Here is a 23,111-nt window from a genome sequence, read left to right as displayed (position 1 = left end):
ATGGGGATTCTTCTGCAATGGAGGTAGACTCAGCCTTCCTTTTGGGAGGGGTCTTCTTCTTCACCTCCTTTCTCTTCGGTATTTCTTCTACCTTCTCTGCCACCTCAGTTGGATTCTCTGCAACTTCCTCCTTCTCAGTCACTAGAGCCTTTGCCTCACTATCTTTATTTGATTTTCTCTTCTTGGGAGTCAACTTTCTTGCATTTGGGGCTAGGTTTTCCTTTGCAATGGAGGTAGACTTTGCCTTCTTTTTGGGAGGGGTCTTCTTCTTCTCATCCTTTTTCTTTGGTGTTTCCTCCTCTAATCCCTTTGATGCCTCATTTATCACCTTCCTCAAACCCCTCTTCCTTTTCTCTTGCTTTGGAGGAGCACTAGCCTCACCCTCCTTAGTCTAGGTAGGTGTTTCTTTAGGGTTGGGCTTAGGGTTTGATTCTACAGTGGATGTATCTTGCAGCTCTTGCAATAGGGAAACCATACTTATAGGAATAGTCGGGGTAATTTTTGGGTCACTAGAACTGAGTTTAGCTTCCTGGTATTCCTCAGTAATAGGTATAGAGGCTTTCCCAATTGGGGAGGCCATGACTAAACTTGTAGAGAGCAAAAAACAAAACCTAGGGCTATGAAAATACTTGCAATTCCTACGGGTTCTTCAACTAAAAACACACAGAGAAAAAGATTGAATTGCACTTACTAGTTTGCTCCTCATGATTGGATGACTTTGAACTAGTTGTATTCACCCTCTTATCACTCTACAAATTCTCTCTGATCGCTTGAATGCTTTGCGAAGATGAATGTAAAAAATTTCTTTATTTTATTGCGGCGCCATTTAATTCCTCCCTGCGAAGAAAAGTGGTCATTAGCTCCTATTTTTGAATTTCCATCATTGATGATCAATAGAATGATCACGATCATCCCTTGACTCCCTCTATAGCATGTAGTTTCCTCCATCCTCTTTCACCACTTTTTCATGTCCTTTCAATCACCACACGGGGCAATAAAAGCCTTGAAATCATCATGTTTACTTATCCTGCACGATCTTTTGTAAGTTTACTCACTACTCTGGGATAAAATTTCACTATCTTTGGCTTTGTTTTTTTATCCTGAGGCTCTTCTCTCTGTCTTTTGCATCTCTCTAGGATAAAATTTACATTGATTTTCATTATTTTCTTATCCCAGAGTAGAGCTTTGTCTTTCTTTTATTTATTCTCACTGAAACCCAAAATCCAGTCGCCACTACACCTTGTGCCTCCTGGGATAACTTTTTACTTCACTGTTGTTTGTTATTTTTATGTTGGAGCTTTTGAGGAAGCCTTTCTCTACCCCTAGGATAAGCCTTCTTTTGTATTTCTCTTCACTTCTTTATCTTGGGCCATCTTTCTTTGATCTATGCTACCCTCCAGGATAAAGATTTCACTTCTTATTTACTAACTCTCTTATTCCTGAGCCCCAATTACCATATGTATATTCTCACTGAAATCCAAAGTCTGGCTTTGTGTATTCTCTCTCCCTCTGGGGTAACTTTTTCTTGGTTTTCCTTTATATTATTATCCTCGGTCCACTAGAAATGCTTTGATAACTGCTCTAGGATAAAATTCTCTTTGTCTCTCGCTTTACATTTTTTACCCTGGGCCCCACTTTCTTTTCCTCAGGAACCTTCTAGGATAACCTTTTCCCTTTATATTTTCTTATCTTTGGGTAGTCTTTATCCTTGAAAATCACCCAGGGAAAGGAAAGCACTTCAAATCTCTTTGTAAAAATCAACATGTCAATAACATGACGAGTCAATAACTTGACGTGTCAATAACTCGATAAGTCAATAACATGATGAGTCAATAACATGACGGGTCAATAACATGACATGTCAATAACATGACATGGTAATAATATGACATGTCAATAACATGACATGTCAAAAATATGATGAATAAAAAAAATGATGTGTCCATAGCTCGACGAGCCAATAAAACGAGGAGTCAATAACATGACGAGTCAATAACATGATGGGTCAATAACATGACGAGTCAATAGCATGACATGCTAATAACATGACATGTCAATAACATGACAAGTCAATAACATGATGTGTCAATAACATGATGTGTTAATAACATGATGACTCAAAAACATGACATGTCAATAACATGACATGTCAATAACATGACGGGTCAATAACATGACATGTCAATAACATGATGAGTCAATAACGTGACGAGTCAATAACATAATGAGTCAATAACATGACAGGTCAATAACATGACATGTCAATAACATGACGAGTCAATAATATGACGAGTCAATAACATGATGTGTCACTAACATGACGTGTCAATAACTCGATGAGTAACATGATGATTCAATAACATGTCACGTTAATAACATCAAGAGTCAATAACATGACAGGTCAATAACATGATGGGTCAACAACATGACGTATCAATAACATGATGTGTAAATATCATGACGTGTCAATAACATGACATGTCCATAACTCGACGAGTAACATGACAATTCAATAACATGATGGGTCAACAACATGATGTGTTAATAACATAAGCAATCGAGACAAAGGAGGAAGAGTTATCTCAGGAAGCACAAGACAGCATCCAAAGGCTGCTCGGGAGAACTCTTAACAAAGAGTTGGAAGGGTATAAAGTTCTATCCCGAGGTTCTGAAGAGTAAAATCACTATAGAAAAAATTCCCTAGGGAGGTTTCAAGTGAGCTTTGAAGGGCCCCGGGATAATTTTACAAAGAAACAAAGAGGGCTTTCTTTGCCCCAGGTGACTTATCAAGAATAAAGGTTGAGTTTCAGGATAAGAATATAAGGTCGTCGATAGATAAATATTATCCCATGGTGGTTAGCAAAGAATATCTTGTGGTCTCTAGATAAGGAAGTAGGATGGAAGAAAGAAAAATTTATCTCAGAGTAATAGAGGGCATATACAAAGAAATACTTTAGGTTTCAGTGAGAATACGCACATAGACACTTGGGCTCCAGGATAAGAAAACTAGTAACTGAGCAATGAAATATTTATCTTGGAGAAACACGAAAGTCAAAGAAAAGAGGCCCAGGATAAGAAGACAAGAGGAAATTCAAAGTAATTCTTATCTTAGAGAGATAAAAGAATCAGAGAAATGAGCCCCGAGATGAGAAACAAAGCTGGAGATGGTGATAAATTTAACCTGGAGCAGTAAGAAGTTGCAAGATAACGGTCGGGGAAAGAGAATATGATGAATTCATGGAATTTATTGCAAAGGTGGCCAAAGAGGAAATACAAGGGCACCAACTCAGTGGTTGGAGGTTGATCATGGTCATTCAATTGATCATCTTTGGTGGAAATTCAATTTTTTGGAGAAAACAACAACTTTGATTCGCACGAAGGAATTAGTGGCATCGCAATAAAAGAAGAAACTCTGCTACATTTGTCTTCACCAAGCTTTCAGGTGATCAAAGAGCAGTTGCAGAGAAAAATGAAAGCAAATTCAAGCAATCTTAAGGCATCCAAAAACAAGAAAAAACACAATAAGTAAAATTCAAGCACCCTCTATGTAAATTTGGTTGAATTTCCCATGTAAAGTTGTAGGTGTTTTAGAGCCATAGTTTTTTTATTTCCTTCTCTTTGTAAATTAGATATGCCCTCCCCCATTGAGAAAACCACAAGCCCTGCTATTGAGTCAAACCCTAAATCAGCTCCTGCACAAACTAAAGAGGCTAAAGTCAGTGCTCCCCCCAAGCAAAAAAAGAGGAAGAGCAAAGCAAAGAAGGCTGCAACTATAGTTTCAAAGGAGAAAACATAGGAAGAAGCCCCGACCCCAAATGCAAGGAAGCCCACTCCCAAGAAAAGGAAATCAAAGAAGGATGGTGAGGCTAGAGCTTCTGTGGAAGAAATACCTGCCCAACAGACCCCTCTTGTGATTGACTTGGAAGAAGTTGCAGAGAAGGCAGAGGAGCCACCAAAAAAGAGGGAAGCAAAGAAGAGAACCCCTCCCCAAAGGAAGGTTGAATCTTCCTCTGTTGCAAAGGAAGCCTCACAACCTCAAGAGAAACCAATAGCACCACTTGAACCTCCCAAGACAATTGCTGAAGTGGAAAGGGAAACAATGATTAAATTGGAAGAATTGGCTAGGAGGCAGACCATAGCAACCTGAGTCTTGAGCCAGGATTTGCTAGACCTATTCCCTGGCTCAAGCTCATTGGAGTTGACCAGGAAAGTGTGGGGCAACATAGAGGTTGGATGCAGGGATGTCATCATGGGACACAGGGGGTGGGATGTCTTCCACACCTTTTATGGAAATAGGGACCAACCTAGCCCAATATCCAACCCCTAGAAATTGAACTTAGGAAGGCTAGTGGTCTCAAATCTATTTATTGAACCAATGTTGATTAGGGAATTGGCCAAGAGATTTGACCCCCCAATATTTGTTGTCAGAGACCTTCAATGATAGGTTATTTTGGAGATCTCTCAGAAGGCTATAAGTCAATGCTTTAGGCTGGATAGGTTAGCCATTAATGGGATCAACAAGAAGGCCTTGTTGAGGATGTATGAAAAGAACAAGATGAAAATTAGGAGGGACTATCTACCCAAGTTTTTGAGAAAGGTCTCCAAGTTTGCCTCAAGCTATATCCAACCCATCCTGCCCTCTGAGACTAAGCCTTTTGTATTAGATAAGTTTGAGAGTTATTTAATAAGGACATAATATGCTCTGTGCCAAGTCTTAGGAGAATATTGTGCACTTACTTTGTTGCTATTAGATTACATGATGTTGGCAATATCCATTCAACACCCTGCCACCAATTAACTTTTTGATTTTGCTACAATTCTCCAAGCCAAGTTACATGAGAGCCTAATAAAGGCAAAGGATGAAAGAATTCCATTGGATTTCAAGAACTATTCTTTTGTGTGCCATCTCATTTTGTATCAAAATAGGTCAACATGGTCACCAAAGCTAAACATCAGAATTCTAGATCCACAGGCAGGGTTACCATGGCATGTTCAGAGATGGATACAAGTATGGGATAAGGGCTCTCTCTTTGGGGATTATTTTTTATTCTTTGATTATTTTGTCAAAAGGGTTTTGGATATGTTGGGTGTAGTGATAACAAGGCTTCCTGCACATATAATTAAGGTATTAAGAATAAAAGCTTCATAGCCTTAGATGTATAATATGTAGAGGGATCTTTAAGCCATAATTTTGGAGACTTCTTCTTTTATGATGACTTCACAATTATAAGGTGCTATGGTTTTAAGAAGGCTCCTCATAGGCTACCAATTTTTGTATCTCCTAGGCTTGCATTCTTGGAATTCATGTGGAAAATGATGTGGGTAGATAAGGACCAAATCCCAGAAAGAAAGGGGAAGCATCTCCCCAAAGCCACTAGCTTCAAAGAATTCACCATTGGATGTGATAATTTGGAAAATATCTAGGATATTTTGATAAAAAACTATAGTTTTAAGGTGGCTATAGCCATAAATTATGATCTCGAGGGGTACATAGGGGACTTAAGGCTAAATAACCTCAAAGAAAGGAGCTAGCACCATTAATTCTATGAGATAGAAGACTTGCTGAGAAATTCTCTACCAGGTGAAGCCATCCAAAGGAAGAAGAAGTGGCAGTTGTTGAAAAAGATAGATCAAGAGAGAATGGCAGTAGACAAAAACTACAAAGGGCTTCTCAGAGAGGAATTTCACTCTAACTTTGCTAGAATGATCATTCTCCTTCAACATGTTGATGATATAATAAAAAATAATATTCAGAGGAAGGAAGCCAAGGATAAGGGAGAAAAATTTTAGGAGCAGCCTATTGCTGATATCCCCACATTCTCCAAAAAAGGGTGATTATCACAGAAGAAGGGCAATTTGAGTCTTCCAAATCAGGAACGAAAGATAAAGTGCCAATGGTGGGAGAAATAAGAAGGGTGGAGAGAGGAAAAACAAAGATCTCAAAATTTGTAGACATCCTTGAGACTGATGACCCCAATGTGCCCCCTCCTTCCCCTCCTAGAGATTATTTCAATGAGGATGAAGTAACAAAGTAGTTGGATGACATGGATAGAGCTTTGGTTCCTAGCGTCATCCCTACACATGAGGTGGATGATAAAATAATGGTTGTCTCAAGGGAGTTCATGTCTGGTGACAATTTTGTGAACTCCCCTGAATTTAAATCTTTTATGCTCAAAGATAAATTGAGAAATGCGGCTGAGGGGGAAGAAATAAATGTAGACCCCGATAATACTCAATGTATCTCTAAGGAGGTGAGAGAAATGTTTTTGAAAATTGGCATGCTTCTAGTACAAGGATGGGACCATAGAAAAATATTTTTGTTAGACCAAGTAATCAGGTAAAATGACCTGAGATATGTTAAAGAATATGAAAACTATGGGTCCGGGATAAATGTAGATACTGAAGCCTTTTTAATTTGGCCTAGAGGATCAAATGTCAACCAACCAATTGTTCCATTTAGATTGGAAGAATAGACGGGGGAAGCAATTTTGATGACATCCACTGACACCACTGTAGAAGAGGTTATCTCTCTGACTTCCCATGCAACCCAATTTGCTCAGATAATGCTACAAGATTTAGAAGCAAAGCACATTACTCTCAAGAATAGTTTGGCCCAGCTTAATCATAGTTATCATTTATTGTTCATTGAAAATTGTAAATTGAAAGAAAAATTGATTAAAGCTGAGACAAGGACCTCAAGAGGAATAAGGCTTGAAGAATTAGAAAAGGCCACTAAGGAGCTACAAGAAGCCAAAGAGGAAGCTTCAAAGAATTACTATGAGATCATAAAGGCTTCAATTTTAAATGTAGATGACAGAGTGATGGACAAATTAGAGGAGGTCCATTTTATTTTTTCTTCTCTAACAAAAATCAATACTGATTTGGATTTCATTTTTTCATTCTTTTAGCCTATTAGAGCCACTTGGTTTCCAAAGGGGCAACAATTGAAGGAGATTATTCTGGCATCTCAAAATAAAGGGAGTGAGGCAAAAGAAATTGAAATAACATGGAAGAATTATAATCAATTGATTAAGGATCTCCCAAACATTGAGAAGGAAAAGAAAGAAATGAGTGATAGGTTTGAGTCACTCAACAGGCTATAGTGGTGGGACATCCCATCAATTTTGACACTAATGCAACAGTTAAGGACCTAAACTCTTGGTGTGCAGATTTTGAAAAGGCTACAAAAGGAGTCCTTAAAGCATTGGAATTTGATCCAAATCAGGAAGCTTCCTATGGTACAATTTTGGATAGGATCATGGATGTAGATGTTTTGTATCATAAATTTGTTGTGGATGCAGTAGGGGTCCCACCTCAAGCAACTTTGACTATAATAAATAGGTTGCAGGGCCTAAAAATTTTTGATTGGCCAATTAGCAAGATGGATGGATGGTACACTAAGTTTTATATTGTCCTCCAACAAGGCTTAGAGGAAGAGGAAGAGGAAGAGTACTTGCTATTTTTACCTTTTTGTCCCCCTGCAATTTTTGAATGATAGTGTTATTTTTGGAAGGATGCTAAAAACTTTCACCCGCCATCATCCCAGTTTTCAAGATATCAGTAGCCATCACCCTCGACCCACTTTTTGGACCTAACATGATACAACACACAAGGACCACTAGGAACAGTCATCTGTAGGCCTTCAACCTCAGACAAGGACTTCTCAGCAACAAAGAATGAGTGACTCAACGAGAGAAGGGAATGCCTACAAGGACACTTTTTTATCATACTTCTTCCTAGTTAGGGTTTCATTTTTGTCTACTCATTGTCCTGAAGCTTGTTTTTCTCCCTTGTGTTATAAAATGGAATTCAGGGCCTTGAGTACTATTTTGAATTTTTTGTGATCATATGTACTAGGACAAGAGCTTAATAGAAAGACAAAGTCATTGAAGAAAGTTGCACTACAATTTTCTGAATGTACTTATTTTACTCTAAAGATTAATAAGAATACATTTTCTATTCTGATCATATTGTTGGATCATGTATTATATGAGTTTTAAATACTAGGAGTGTTTTAAGCTTGTCTTCTCAAAGTGAGAATGTGTATGTTTTGATAGGTTTCATTTGCAAAAAATGAATTAAATTCTATCAGGAAAATAGTAACATAGTATGAGTTGGTGTGAGATGAGTTGAGAGTGTGTTTTTTAGGCCGAATATTTACGTAAGGCATTTATATTTAAAGATCTAAATCTTAAAAGATAAAGTGCACATTGTTGTGAGTGTAGTGAGCTTGCTCTGACTCTGTAATCCCTAAGAGATAAGCATTGGTCATGTTTCCTAAGTTTCAGAATCAATCATTAAAATCTATTTTCTTTCAGTATAAGGATTAGTTTAGGAGTAGCATATATTAGAACCGGTTTCAATGTACTAAAAGATGACATAAGCTAAGGTCTGAGCCAAGAGTACGTGTTTTTTCATTATTTCCTTGGTATATTTTCATTGAAACATCTTCTTAAAGTACGGTGTCTTCTCAAAAGAGTGATAATATCAAAGTAGCACTATTATAGGGATACCCACCTAGGTTTTCCAGATCCTAAAGAGTAGAAAGTTGTAGTCAAGGTACTACGCTTTGTTCATTGGCCAAATCTAGTCTTATTTCTTAACCATGAGTCGGTGGTTATTTCTCTAGAGTATAGGAACCTGTTAATTTGAACACAAACAAACATGATGTGTCAATAACTCGATGAGTCAATAACATGATGGGTCAATAACATGACGTGCCAATAACTCAACGAGTCAAAAACATGCCAAGTCAATAACTCGACAAGTAAATAATAGGATGGGTCAATAACATGACGTGTCAATAACTTGATGAGTCAATAAAATTGCAGGGTTATTACAAATAGATTGCACGTGGGTTTGAAGAGATTTGATGATTGTTTTGTCTCTTAGTCAAAGAAAGAGTAGTGTTGAGAGGATTTGGTGTCAACGTGTGTGTTAGATGATCATTGTGTGTGGATGCTCTCCATCATGATGTAATATAAAAAGGTAGTAAAAATTCCCATGAAAGATGTTTATATTACCTGAATATGATAAAACATTCAAAATGTATAAATCAACTCAATCTGATGAATTGAATATTGTAACCGTTCAAGGTGTTTAAATGAAATCAACCATATTTGTAATTAGTGAGGATGTGTAAATGTAATCTATCATATTTGTTTTTAACAACAATTAAAAATGTTCAAATCAAAACAATTAGTTTTATTGAAAATAAGCATGCAGAAAACGAGTTAAGGAGTTCAAAATAACTCAATCTGATTTATTCAAAATTACCGTTGAATATTTTTGAATGATTCCAATCTATGATGTTGAAAATAACCATTCAACTTGTTTAAATTCAATTCAATGTGATTTACATAGAATAACCATACATGATACAATAAACATGGGATTCATTGAAATATAACATTCCCATTTCAATTCAAAATGTCTTTTTATTATTTGGCAAATAGTCTGCATCATTTCTGACATCTTATTGACGAGAAGCCAACCATATAATCTAGATAAGTTTTATAGCACAACAAGCCTCTTATGAAGGCAAACGATAACTAATTAATATTTTTTTTAGTCCCCCACTCCTCATGGTAACGGGAGGCACACCCTTTTCATCAAATTAATCGCTTGCCAGACCAACTACCTCCTTGAACCTTTGTTTCTAGTGTTCAATGTTTGTCTCACATGCATCCAACATGTTATTAAACTGGTCAGCAAAAAAAATTATGTTTCATTATCGCCTCATGCACTACCTCCACTTTCTCTGTCAGCATCCGGTGTTTACACACTTCCATCTCCAACTTGACATTCCTATCGATCAATTCCATGATATTCTTCATGAGTTCACTGCATCTCCTTTCTAGATCAGTAACCATTTTTTTCAGCCTTTCGCTTTCAGCCTCGATAATTTGAACCTTGTCCCTTAGCAATTGTACATAAAGTGCATCAAACTTTAGATTGGTCATGCAATGAGGGCTTTGGCTATCCTTCGACTTTGGCAAGGGGGGTGTTGCTTTTGTTGTCGTCTTCCCTAAACCATGAGAGGTGAGAACATTGGAGGCCCCATGCTTGGGTGCTGCTTTTGTTGTCGTCTTCCCTTTCCCATCAAAGTTGTAAACATTTGAGGCCCCAAGCCTGGGTGAACTCTTTTCAGGCTTTCCATCCACCTCAAGATGTGTTTCAGCGACCTTTTTTTTGCTTGCCCCTTCTTTTCCCATTGTCATCCCTATAAACATTAACAAAAGAAGGCATATTAGTAGACAACAAAGAAAAAAAATGTAAGACAATGAAAGCTGCATGAAAGAAAAGTGTAGACAAACATGAAATGACCAAGTTTGTCTTCCATTTTTGTCTAAAAATGAAAAACTACAATTCTGAACTAAATATGTGATGCTCAGTGGCCCAACAATCGAGGTTGCAGCTACTCTGTCTCCAAAATCTTAAAACAGTACATCGTTTTATTGGCATTTCACAAAATCACAACACATACACACAAAATCAAATAGCAATAATGCACGAAAAGGTCAATAACACGAGGTAAAATTTTAACATTTTGGATGTAGAATAGCTATCTAGGGGAGGGGGCAGTGGGTGCCATGGTACCTTGCAATTGGGAATGCACTTCTGTAGAAACTGACTCCATCACTCATTGATCCTCCACCTATAGTTTTCAATCGACTCATTAAACATCCTTTTCACAAAAGTTTTGGGTTGGTCTCATAATTTTGTGTGTTTATATTGTTAATTTAAATTATTAATTCATTTCAGATGGTATGTTTAAAAAATATTCAATAAATAAAATTTATTCAAATGTCATATCTTACAACAGAAATAGGACATGCTCGACAATTACAACAAACAAATTCAACATACACTTGGACAAAAGAAGAGACATGGAAAACATGGCAGTAACATATATGAAACCAAATTATAGAAACATAGAGAAATTTGTGAAGTGTGATAATTTGAGAAGGCTATGTTGCATTATATTACAAGGAAGATTAGGATGTTGCACCACAGTATCCCGTGGGATGCATTACAATATACACACAAACAATGAAAAAAGGCATAAATAATTAATTGTATGTATGCACAAACAATAAATAAATGCAAAAATAATTGTTCACAGATACACACAATATTTAAACAAATTTTAGCTTCCAAGTAGTTGAGATAAGGTGCAAATTGTTTATGAAGAGTATTCTTCCACTAAAGTATCTGGCTAGAATTTTTACTGTCTATTGTCTAAGCTTTCAAGCTTCTATTTTGGGACCCATAAGGAGGACATACACAACAAAAATATATTTATTGTCTCCTTTGCCTATTTTGTGCAATGGAGTTGACACCAAAGTAGAAGACCTGACGCTTCTTCGGGTTCTTATGTAACTCAAGAGGGGTGATGCCAAGTGTTTGTAGCCTCGCAATTGTTCGTCTGATCGCAGGATTGCATTTAATATCCTGATTTTTTGGCTCAACAGTTTCGACAACTATAACCTACCACATAAAAAGCGACATCAAATGACTGCTACCAATATTGTTGCATTCAAAAAAGTTAAATGGTCGCATGAGAGAACAGAGGAAAGGATCTTGCAATCTCACCATAGATGGGACATAGATGAGGTATTTGATATCCCATACCTCCCACGACTTAAGGGAGTCCGATAATGACTCAGAGAATGAATGTGGATAAGGCACCAAGGCATTTCCATCAAAGACATCCATGATTCAGACTTTAGCACAACCTCATTGGAGCGAATTTTTGTGACACCACACACCCCTCCCAACCCCATCAACAATACCTTTATCAAAAACTTTCCCATCGAGTTGAAGGTGCAGTTCATCTCCAACAACAAGAGTGTGTTCGTCTTCATAGATACAATCTTCCTCGTCTTTCATAGTTGGTTGCATGAGTAACGTATCCATGTGCTAATGTAAATAATATTTTTGTATAGTTGGCCATCAACATAACTAAATCAATTCATGTCAACACAATAGAACAATACCAAAATAGGTGGCTGACACATATTATCCCCTTCATCCCCATCCTGGTTTGCGGTTGCAAAGTCATTGTCGTTTCTTTTGGAACATTTCTTCCCATCAATGTTTCCTTCTACGACAATATGCTGCAAAAGAGTGCACATTCAAAAGGAGTGTAACTACATAATTAAACCATATGAAGCCATATGAGGGAAAACTAGCTACAAAACTACCCATCAAGAACATGAAAATCCGAAAACACAAAATTTTTCAAAAATTAGAGATCCTTGATCGAGATGGGTAGATTTATCAGTGACTTTTTTTTTGGAAATTTCGGAAAAGTGAATAATAAGAGATTTATAACTCCTTTTGTCACCGGTTTAACTACATAAAACTATCTGTATTACCTATTGATGTTTGTTGGTATCTTCCAACATCTGCCCCACATCAGGAGACTTCCCTGCATTCTTCTCGTCTCTAAGTGCACTCAACTTTTTGTTCATCATCTCCTTCTGCCGCTTCTTCCTAATGGACGTCTAAGGTTTGAGGGGTACTTTTTTATGGCACACTACATACAGTGTTAGCCAGAGCTCCGGACAACTATGAGCTCTCGCCTAACATCAGCCTAACATCACATGGATGGAACAATCAACGTAGAATCCTATGGAGTAGAAAGAGTAATATGCAATGCAAACACATATATGAACAAACATTTACCTTTCATGACAAATATTTGACCTTAATTGAAGTCAGCCTTTTTTTCATGGCAACCTTCATCTTCTTTTACCTCTCCAACGAAGAAGGTGCACAGTCATTGAGTCACACATTTATTGTAGGTAGTGCATACAATCCCATATTCACTTCAATATTGCTTCCACTGTTACAAACCACCTGCCCAGTAGTGTAGGATATCTCAATTATGCATACTTTGGAAAATTACATCCTATAGTCACATAAATTTTTCCATTTAATTAAATGAATATTTACTATTTATTTGATTAATAAACCCACTAGCCAACAGTTAATTAAATTAACATTTAATTAATTCCTCCTCAACCATTCTCCTATTAATTAATTAAATTATTTAATTTATTTTAATTAATTCATTAAACCAAATTCACAATCAATTAAATGAATAAATCATATTTATTTAATTTAATTCCCTTTCCTCTTTTAAATAAATAATTAAAACATTTATTTAAATCATTAAATCCCCCCCACTTGCATTCTCCTACAAATGCAAGTTGCAACCACAATTGAAATAAATTAATTTTATTTTAATTTAAAATCCTATTTTCCTTCACCCACCAAACTGACTTGCAATCCTAAATCCCCTTCTAGACCCTTCTAACCACTTTATAAACCATTCCTAATTAGCCTAATCCCATCCCCTAAATATTATCACATTCCTAAGAAACTTGGAGTCACTTCTCAAAGCCTTCAAAGTCTTTGAAAAGCATTTAATGCTTTATGTGTTCAACAAGCTAACCTATAAAGTCTTCCAAATCACTAATGGCTCTTACGTGACCACTAATGGCTCTTACATAACCATTTATGGTTAAATCCACTTGCCCCCATGGTTAGAGACTTTACCTCTAACTCAACCCTCATTTAACTCATGGGTCTCTTCAAGCATTTATTGCTTTGACCATGGTTATCCTCACTAACTCTTGCACAAGAGTTTATCCATTGGATAAATGCATTATTTATTAGATAATGGCTTTATTCATTCAACTCAACATTAACCTTACCTCCCAAGTTAACCCTTAAGTCATGTCAAGCATTTAATGCTTATCCCCACTCCCATCAACCCATCTCTTGTTGACATTTGTCATCCTTGGATTGGATTAAAATCCCTCACATGGATCATAAACCCATCAATCCTGACCTTTGATGAGAATACTCAATCTCAACCCTCCATTGCTCCATTTTACGTATAAATACACCTCATTTCTTCATAATCCAGATCCCAAAATCTTGTATGCATCTAACTTATAGTGAATTCTAGAGAGCATTCTAGCATAGCTCACATTGTCTTTTGGCTAAAATTAATCTTAGTTAATTACATAGAATATCATATTTATTTTATTTTACACTTGCATTGCATAGTTTAAAGTATTTTCAATCTTGAATCTCCATAAGACATCCAGAATAAATGCAGGTCTATCATGCACAAAACTGAAAGGTATCCTCAAAGGAGTCAGGGAGTTTTTCCTAAACCCTCTGGGAACCAAAATCCTAACCGGTTTAATACCTACAATTATCAGTCAGGAAGCGGTGGCTATCAAGCGGCAATCAGATGGAGAGCAACCTATTTGATTTGTCATGGTAGTGGTCACACCATTGCAACATGCAGAAGGAAGAATTGAAACATGAATAATGGACCTTGGAGAGCACCTAGAATGATTTGCTATCATTGCAACAAACTAGGTCATACAACAAGATTCTTTAGAATGAGAAAGAATATATCAGATGATATACCGGTCACTCTGGAAGGAAAGATTGATGTTGAAACTATTCAAACAGATATGAAGAAAACTGGGAAGAAGAAGCCAGAAGAAATGTCTCAAGAAGAACTGGTTTCTGCACCTAGTGTGGAAGTCGTTGAACTGACAAACTAAGATACAGAAAGGCTTAGGGGGAATAAATCGGTGAAATGTTTCGAACCCCCGGTTTACACTGGTAAAAGACCTTTACTAGTAAGTGATACGTATCAATTGGCAGAAGATTGGAAATGGTAAAAGGCAAATTAGGGTTTATGCTCTAATAGTGGAGCATTTATTATGGTAGGTGAAGAATTCATTTAAAAAGGGATTTTCAAGTCATTTTCACTTATCAGTTTTTGAGCGAAGGAGTTTTCAAGTGCAGAGGGATAAAAGGTGATTTGTCTTGCAAAAAGGAGAGATCAAAACCCTAAAGAAGAATTTGAAGGTTTCATCAATCGGTCAAGTGTGGAACTCAAAGTGGTAATCCAGCAACTGAAGTAGTGAGTGACGAAGCAGAATTTGCAAGCCCTAAATCTCGACTTTCGAAGGTATTTTTCAAGTTTCTTTGTTTATCATGGCTTTAACATCGCACTCTAGTTCTAGTGCACTCGTTCATTTAGTTGATTTCATACAACGGAAAGCAAAATATAATGCCCTGTCCCAAATACCCATTGGTGTTATAGTGGAGGAAGGTATTTCAGATTACATTGACTGTAAAATTGAAGACCTAGGATCTCTAGTGATCCATTCTCAGTTGATTTTGTTCTGCAAGAAGGACAAGAAGATCAAACTGGAATTTAGCATCTTGGAAAAGAAGAAGCTTCACAATGCGGTCTATTTCCTTGAAGAATTCATAGATGATCACATCCACATCATTCTAAGCAGAGTGCATGGTGACAAAATGTATTTGGAGTGGACACATGACATCACACTAGAAGCATTTCATGCCATCACCAGTTTTTGTAACATTGGAGAAGTGCCAGCCCTAAGGAAGATTGGCAAGACTGATATGACCAAGCTCACTGGTTCTGTGAGCAACCAATGAAGAATGACCATCAATACCATCAAGGACGATCTGGTCAAATATGCCTACATGGTGATAGGTTACCAAACATTCTATGCTAGCAGGATCAACTATGTCTCTGCTTCAGCGGTAAATGTTGGGTACAGGATGATTATGGAAGATGCCTCGTTTGATTTATACACCTGTATGCAAAGGCAACTCCTGGTGAACCTAAAGTCAATAAAATAGGACAATGCCTTGAGATTTAAATTTGGACAACTATTGATCAGATTGTTCTTCTACTTCAAAGGCTACTTTCTAGGAGTCGGTGATATTCAATGGTCTGCTGACCAACTGGTTTCAAAACAAATAAGGGAAAGTCTACAAGTGGTTGGAACTGGTTACCTTGAAGTTTTGAACAAATACTTTGATGAGTTTAGACACAAGATGAGCCAAAGGGTGAGAATATCCAATGATATTGTCAAGAAATATGAAGAGGACATCTGCTTTATCATCAAAGTAGATGTGTGCATAATGGAGGTTGCTGAGCCCAAAAAGGAAGAAGTGGAGCCTATGGGTTATGAGGTAATTAATGACATTCAGGACGGGTATGCTTCTACCCTACTTGCCTCACCTCTTGATCCTAAAAAGAAGAGAACTAACACTTATCTGGAAAGGGTTACATCGATTAAGGAGGCCTTAGTGAAGAAAGGAAAGGCAGTGCCATCTATATTGGCATCAATTACTCCAAGGAGTCCTAAAGTGACCAAGCGGTCACCAGAAAAGAAGAAACTAGAAGTTTCTCCTGCCAAAGTCTTTGAGAGAAAGCGGAAAACAAAAAGCAACACACTAGAATCAAAAGACACTGTATCTAAAGAACTGCCTAAGAAGACTAGGCAAATGAGGAAGAAGACAAAGGCAACCAGCAGTGAACCAGCATCATCAGCACTGCTAAATATTGATATCTCCACTTACAAACCTTTGACACATTGTCAAAGAACCATTAAGAATATTAAGAGGAAAGTGCTGAGTGACTTAGTAGATTATTTTGATGATTTCAATGATAATGAGAAGGAGGAAGTAGAATAGAAAGTCATTCAGTATTTATGTATTAATGACCGGTTGCCATCAGAAATTAAATTTGTGACACTGGATTATTTATATAATTCTTTGGACAACAAATGACGCATTGCCATAGAAAAAGAACAGTAAATAAGAGAGGAAATATTTGCACAATATTTTCTTGATGTATCCAATTCTGCTCTATGAAGTTATGGAAAAATATAAAGGCCTGTTCTTTATGCGAAGAAGGAGACTCTTGTTGCTAGAAGGGAAAGTCCCTGAGGTGGTAAAAGATACCCACCCTCATGCTCAAGCTACTCTGAGACTGCACCAAATGTCCGAAGCCAACAAAAAGGCTGAACAAGAACCGGAAATTTCAAAACCGAATGAAATGTATAATAGTGAGGGAGAATAGGTCACTGAGAAAATGGACCCCATTGATGTTGAGGTCTTGAATGGTCAAGATGTTACCCCTGATACACCATAAAAAATGGTAGGATAGGAGAAACAGGATGAGGAGAAGAGAAAGGAGGAAGAGAAGAGGAAACAGGAAGAAGATGAGAAGAACCAAAAGGAAGAAGAGAAGAAAAAGGAAGAAGAGAAGAAGAAGGAATAAGAGAAGAAGAAGGAAGAAGAGAAGAATTAGGAAGCGGAGAAGAAGAAGAAGGAAGAAGAGAAGAAATAGGAAGTGGAGAAGAAGAAGAAGGAAGAAGAGAAGAAACAAGAAGCGATGAAGAACAAGAAGGAAGAAGAGAAGAAACAGGAAGCGGAGAAGAAGAAGAAAAAGAAGGAAGAAGAAAGGAAAGAGGAAGAGAAGAAGAAAGAAGAAGAAAGAAAGAAGGAAGAAGAGAAAAGAAAGAAAGAATTTGAGGAGCAGAAGAAGGCAGAAGAAGTTAAGAAAAATGACAAGGAAAAGGAGGAAGCGGCAAAAAGTGTATATGCAGAGACCCCAAAGGCAACCGATGGTAAAGCCAAAACGGCTGACATCACCAATCCTATTGACCTCCAGTCTGCAAATGAAATGGAGCTTCTACAAAGAATTAAGCTTTCTCAAGAGTGATTGGATGCACTACAGAGGAAAAAGGAGGGAGATGTGATTCAAACTGCGGTGGAAACTCTCACCAGTTTGATTCTTGGTACCAGTCTCCCAAGTATCGATTTCACTCTAGCTCAATCAAATCTCTTATGCATGGTTGTAGAGTACCAAGTGCAATGTCTGGAAGATGTTGCTGAAGCCAATGTGAAAAGGAAACATCAAAAGGCTCTGAACACCGCCTTGGTGAAGAAGTTGAATGAGCTTTGGTCCGATCTGCAGAAGGCACAGAAGGACATTAAAGATGTTATGGATGAGGGGAATCTACTACTCAGCAAGATATGTCAACCCCATCTATTTTGTGATGATTTACTTGCTCAGAGAGACAAACTGCAAACTAATTTGCAGACATTCATAAGCACCTTCAAGACACCATATGATTCCTTTATCACTTATGGGCAAACCGTTCACCGGTTTCAACTTCAGGCTGCAAGAATTGAGTTGGATATCAGAAACCAGACTAGTGATTTGTAGGAACTACAACTGGTTCTACTACTAAGACTGTAAATACTTCAGAAATGCTATCTCAATCTGGATGCCTTGACAGTTACTCAAGAGATGAGTACCTTGGATGCCATGGAGGAACAAGTATCCCAGATGCAAACAGAGAGTGAAGTTGCTACCTCATTGCTTGAGTCATGGTTTGTATCCATGAAGACATTTATGAAAGACTTTAAATTGGTTTTTGACAAGTTTCACTCTTTATTGTCATAAACTCTTATTATTTTAATGCTAATGGACACAGGGGTTATTCAGCTGTACTTTGTAATTGTTGGCAAAGGGGGAGTAGTATTTTGTATTTATTCAAAATTTTGATGCATGCTATGTATACTTTCATGTTTATCTCTGTAAGGGAGTAGTACATTGTATTTTCTACAAAAGGGAAAGTGTATATGATTAGGGGGATTAGTTTTGATTATGGCATATTTTTGTTGTAAAATACTTAGATGTCAAAGTTTTCCTAAGTGTTACCATCAATGCCAAAGGGGGAGATTGTTGGCATTTTTTATGTTTATGTTGTGATTGTCATTGATGGACACACATTTGCTTTGAGATCACTTTTGGTGTGTAGGAGTTATGCTCAACCAGTATTTGTTCCAAACCGGTATTGCATTATAGTCTATAGGCTATCGATGTTTTGCAGAAAGTGTTTAACCGATCTCATGTGGTATGGATACCTCAAGCGGTTGTTTTGTAGAAAGTGTTTTACCGATCTCAAGCAGTACGGAGACCTCAAGCGGTTCAAGGATCTCAAGCAAAGCGAAGAAACTGAAGCGACAGTTATCATTTTCCCAGTCTTCATTTTTGGACAACCGATAACCGGTAAAGTTGTATGAATTGGTAATACTCTGTGATGAGTTACCATCCACCAACACTTTGACGGTGATTTGTGTCATGTTATCAAATATGTCTAGATGCAATGAACCTAGGAACTTGCAATGTAATCCTATTGTACTGACATGAAATCATATTCTTTTTTAAGGACATCATGTCTGGGGTTTTGGAGTGTGTAGAAGTAAGGGGTTTTGGTGGTTGATGAATTTTTGTATGTGTGATCTTAGAAGAGAAGATCAAGTCTGTGTGCTATAACAGAGTGTGGATTTACTAAAAACTGAAGTAATGCTGAAATGCATTAGCAATCAGCTATCATGGATCTAACCAAGTAGACTGTGCTATTTGCTAGATCATTCACTTGTTGATTACTTACATCTTCGACAAGTCTGAAACCCTTAACCGGGTAGGCCTAGAAAAGCCTTTGTAAACCCTCTAACAAGGTGGTTCACATTTGTGGATATGAAATCCCCTCACAAGGTAGTCTTTAATTGGAATTATCTCCTAATAGAGATTGAGATTCCTAACAGGATTTGTTCTGGTAAAGAACATTGTATGACCTTAACCGCTCTAGTTACTATTTTGCAAATAGTTACTTGTGAGTTTCATCTCATCGTGGTTTTTCCCATTTGGGTTTCCACGTCAAAATCTCTCGTGTTATGGTGATTGTGCTTCTGTGGGTTAATGTCTTTTTTTTGTTTGGTTTGCATTTGTGTTAACTAGTTTGTTAGTTAAACTGTTATATCGGTTTACTCCTAAATTGTTAGTGTTTAAGTTTAGTATTTTCTGGTATACTAATTCACCCACCCTCTTAGTATTCATCGGAGAGTGGGTATGAAAAGTGTGTGTGTGTGTGTGTGTGTGTGTGTGTGCTAAGATGGTAGAGATAACTGGATCAACCAAAAAGACCGAGAATTGGAAGAATGGTCGATGAAGCTGCATAGTTGTATATGTGGGTAAAAAGGATGGTTGCTAAGTAGAGAGTAGATAATGAAGAGAAGCAAAGTGGACTGAGTAGAGTATACAAAAGACAAAGAAGAATAGTGAGGTGCAGTGCAAAGACCAGTAACAAGAGTGTGGAGAGTCAAGGCAGATAACACAATGAGTTATACACATTGTGAGAGGCAGAGAAGGAGGATTGAATCAAACAGAGGTCAAAGAGCTTGATGCAGAGATAACAAGAAGATAGAGAGTAGAGAATAAGAGCATAATAGTAAGGTGTTACAAAATCTCATTTATAACAAGGTGCATAATTTGTTTTAAGTACACGTTTATTGTAATTCTTTGAGTGGGTGCTTAGATCAAGGGTTGGTGCCCATAAAGCTAGGGGTTGTTGCTCCTTTGGGTTGGTGTCCATAAAGCTTTAGGGGTTGGTTCTCCTTGGGTTGGTGCCCTAAAATTTGTATCCATTGATTTACTTGTGAGGTTGGATTGGAGCAGTAGACTCCAGCAACATTTCTCACCAAGGTTTTTTCCCACTATGGGTTTTCCTCGTATATACTTGTGTTATGAGTTTGCTCTGTTTGTGTGTGTGTTAATGTGTTTTATATCTCTTCTCATAGTAGTATGATTATTGTGATAAAGTTTAGATCTTATAGAAGTTAATTTTTTTTATTTTCACTTATTCACCCCCCTCTCAATGGTCCATTGTGTTCCTTCAAGAACCAAACCAACCACAACCCCCTACTCTCATCTTTATGTGAAGTATGAAAGAAGAGATCTTATTTTCATAAGTTAAAAAGAGAAAGGGCAAAGTGGTCATTGCTAGTTTTGACTTCTTGAAGAAAAACTACACCAGGCTTCCAATTCAATAAGGTCTCTTTCACTCTATATTTACATTGCATGAGGGAAAGCTCCCTAACATTCCAAGACAAAACTTTTCAATGATGAATTAGAAATATTTTTCTCATCTTCTTGTGGCAACACATCAAAATGATTAGAAAGAGAAATAGATTGATCATTGTTCAATCGATTATCCAAACCTATAGAGGGAGACCTTGATCATTGTCGACAATTAGGTGAAGGTGAAATGGAAGATATACTAGGAGATCTTATCAATTTTGGAGAGTGAATAGGGGAAGATTCATGAGAAGGATGCATGTTAGAGGCATGGGGAGAAGGTTCTTTTCTTTTCCTAACTACTTTCCATCCTTAGGACATAATGGCATCCTTGAATGGTGTAGGGCTCAAGTTAGAAGGAACGAGGGAAGATTGAATTCCAACAACAAAGGGCATAAGGTTATTTTGATTAGCTTTAGTGTGAGAAACCGGTGATGTTTTAGGCATATTTCTCCTAATAGGGAACTCATGAATTAAATGGCCATGTTGTCTACAATAAAAACAAGCATTGGACATATTCAAATAAACTATAGGCTGGTCTAACTCAAAATGAGAGCCAAACAAATTGATAGAGTCAAGAAGAGGATAATTTAAATCAACTACCACACACACCCTTGGATGGACACGCAAGCTAGAAAACTTATTCGAATACTATCCACACCATATAACTCTGCCTAGTTGAGCAGCAATGTCTTTAAAGAAAGGTCTAAAAGGTAAGTGTAGATAAGGCAGTTCCAACCACATTGAATATCATTGTGAATAGGAAGGACCTTCAGGGTGCAATTCAAATGTCCAGGCTTGCATGTAACAAACTTGTCCACATATGACCCATGTGCCATATTGTAAGACTTCTTGTGCATGATTAGTAGATTTGAACATATAGGAAACATAACCCTTTCCCAATCCCCTTATGGTCTCAATCTTCCATTACCCTACTCTCCCAGTTAAGTTTTTCCCATTTATTAAATTTCATTTCAATGGGTATTCCTCTTAAAAAGAATAAAATAATAGTCCTCATTTGATATTCAGCAATATAATCAACAACATTATCAAGAAGCTGAAACTCCAAGTTTTTACCTTGTTCCTCCATTGAACCATCTTGGCCTTTTCCTTACTTTTCAGCATTCTGGGTGGCCATCTTTGTTGTTTCATTCATTCCTACCTCCCCTCCTGTCAGGTTCACATGATTTTCTTCCTCCCCATTTTGATTTGCATATGCCAAATCCTTCATAGTAAGTGACTGAGTGATGCCCTGAAGCCTAGCCATAGATTTCATCCTCATCTGCACCAATCTCTTAATGACTAAGTGATGCCCTGAAGCCTAGCTGTAGATTTCATCCTCATCTACACCAAGCTCTTAACGACTAAGTGATGCCCTGAAGCCTAGACTTACCTTTTTATCTAGGTATGTGCTCAATTTAGTCAAACTATTTAATCGTACAAGCTCATTACCTTTTTTTTATTACATTAGATTGGGAGCGAGTTTCAAAATGTTAAGGAAATAGGTTGATTTTTTTATAATAAACTTACTCATCCTAATTGATAGAACTATTATTATATATTAATGTAAATTTAATTTCAAATTATATTAGAGTTGTACATAATTTATATAAATTTAATGTTTTTGTCAAAATATTTAATAAATTAAGAGAAATAATAAACATTTAATGTTTAATAATGATAACCATGTAATCTTATTTTACATAAAATCAAGTTTCTTGATATTTATTCTTAAAAACTTATAATTCTTTTATGTCAATTTAAGTATATTAATAATTTTGAAAAATTAATTTGCCATCTTAATCCCAGGAGCTCTACAATTTTTGTGGGTATGGAGGATAGGCAACGTTTGGGTTCATGGGCGGATGTCGCTTGGGAGGATCCACCGCATACCCCGCAATGGGTTTTCACCAAGAGTCGATGGGAGAAAAAAGCTTGGCACATTACCAAGGATGGGCAGAAGGGTTTGTATCATCCGGTTTCACATTACTTTCAAGGCTTCTTTCACAGACAGGTTTTTCCTCTCAACGTCAGTTTTCTTCATCATCTTCCCATCAATTGTACACATAGGGATTACGGCCTCATGAGCAGTTTATCTCGAAAACAAAAGGATCTCAAATTCGTGGTGATATTCGCTCTTCTGTTCAGGTTGTGAATCTAGGATCTAGGATTTCTCTGATGGGTACTTCACATTCAGCGAAGAATATGGTAATATCAAACCCTAAAATTGCTTCTCCAGGGAAGGAAATGGTTGTGAATTCAAGAACTAGGGTTTCTATGATCGACCCTTTACATTCTGCGCACTTGAAGAACACGGTAATCA

Source organism: Cryptomeria japonica, chromosome 2, assembly GCF_030272615.1.
Source record: "Cryptomeria japonica chromosome 2, Sugi_1.0, whole genome shotgun sequence".
Taxonomy (NCBI): Eukaryota; Viridiplantae; Streptophyta; class Pinopsida; order Cupressales; family Cupressaceae; genus Cryptomeria; species Cryptomeria japonica.
This window is presented reverse-complemented; position numbering follows the sequence as displayed.